Below are 1,364 nucleotides of genomic sequence, written 5' to 3'. Positions count from 1 at the left end.
ACAGGGCTACACTTAGAGACAGACAACCAAGCACACTCACATTCACACCTACGGACAATTTAGAATCACCAATTAACCTCAACATGTTTTTGTGGGAGGAAGCTGGAGAACCTGGAGAGAACCAACGCTGCACGGGGAGAACATGCAAACTCCACGCAGAGAGATGCGAACCGACGACCTTCTAGCTGCGAGGCAACAGTGCTAACCACCGCTCACCTTGTAGCCCCCTTAAAGAACATATAAATACAAATTGGAGCTTAACTTTTTTTGAATAATCAGCTTGAAAACTTGTGTTTATGCTACCAATCATTAAGGACGTGGTAATTAAAAATACCTGTGATTGTAGTGGAAAAGCTCATTCCCTGAACTCAGTATAGTTTGTTGGTTGAACATGATTTCATTAGAAGTTGTCTTAACTCAAAAAAAAATATTTTTTTAAAAAAGTGTTAATTTTTTTGTTTGAGGCAAAACATTATGTTTGTGTGGACAGTTTGCATTGATTAGTAATTTAATGTAAATCTGGATTAAATGGTGACGTGTCTACAGAGTCCAGAGCACCCAGAATGAACCTTCTTTCAGCTGCAGTCCTTCTCAAACCTTCAATATCTCTGCTATTGTTTGAAATCTTACTGGCTTTGGCAAAAATGGTTGTAATAAATCCCTTCACTCACTAGTAACAGCGAGTGCATTTAAACTGATGTAAAGAAACAGCAGCGCCGTACACTGAGACAGACGTAACCTTTTGGATTCAGCAGCTTCGTCACATATCCAGATATTTTTGTACTTGTTCAGTCATTCAGTCACTTTGTTCAACTGCTGCTATTGTTCCTGCTTATTTGCATATTGCATTTAAAAGAACATCAAACAGAATTCAGTGTTTTGTGCAGTCAGCGCTGCAGGCTGCATGTCTTCTTGTGCATTTGCGAAGGTTTGTACCGATTCTAAGAGCCAACAAAGCAAAGCATTCACTGTTTTAACCCTGAGGCTGCCTGTTGGTTCACATTAGCACCTCTGCAACACAAAAACATGTCACACTTTGGTTTTGGTATCACGTCCAACCACAGCAGGCGGCCTGAATATTTTGGATGTTTGCAGTGAGAGTCATCTGGTCGTCCTCATGTTAATTTCACCGGTTTTATTGTGACTGAACCTGAATCTCTGCCATATGAACCTGCAGCTGGAGCGGCGCAGGACCGGTGCCATGATAGCAGATGGAGCCTGGGGAGCAAATGGAGAGGGAAGATGATACAGGACGGCACTTTGATGATCCCCCACGAGGACGCAGGGAGGCTGAAGATGAAAATTAAAAATGCTGGAACATAAAAAGAACATTACAGAGAAGATAGTGGTTAGACGATGCAGAG

Source organism: Stegastes partitus, unplaced genomic scaffold, assembly GCF_000690725.1.
Source record: "Stegastes partitus isolate 25-593 unplaced genomic scaffold, Stegastes_partitus-1.0.2 Scaffold99, whole genome shotgun sequence".
Taxonomy (NCBI): domain Eukaryota; kingdom Metazoa; phylum Chordata; class Actinopteri; family Pomacentridae; genus Stegastes; species Stegastes partitus.
This window is presented reverse-complemented; position numbering follows the sequence as displayed.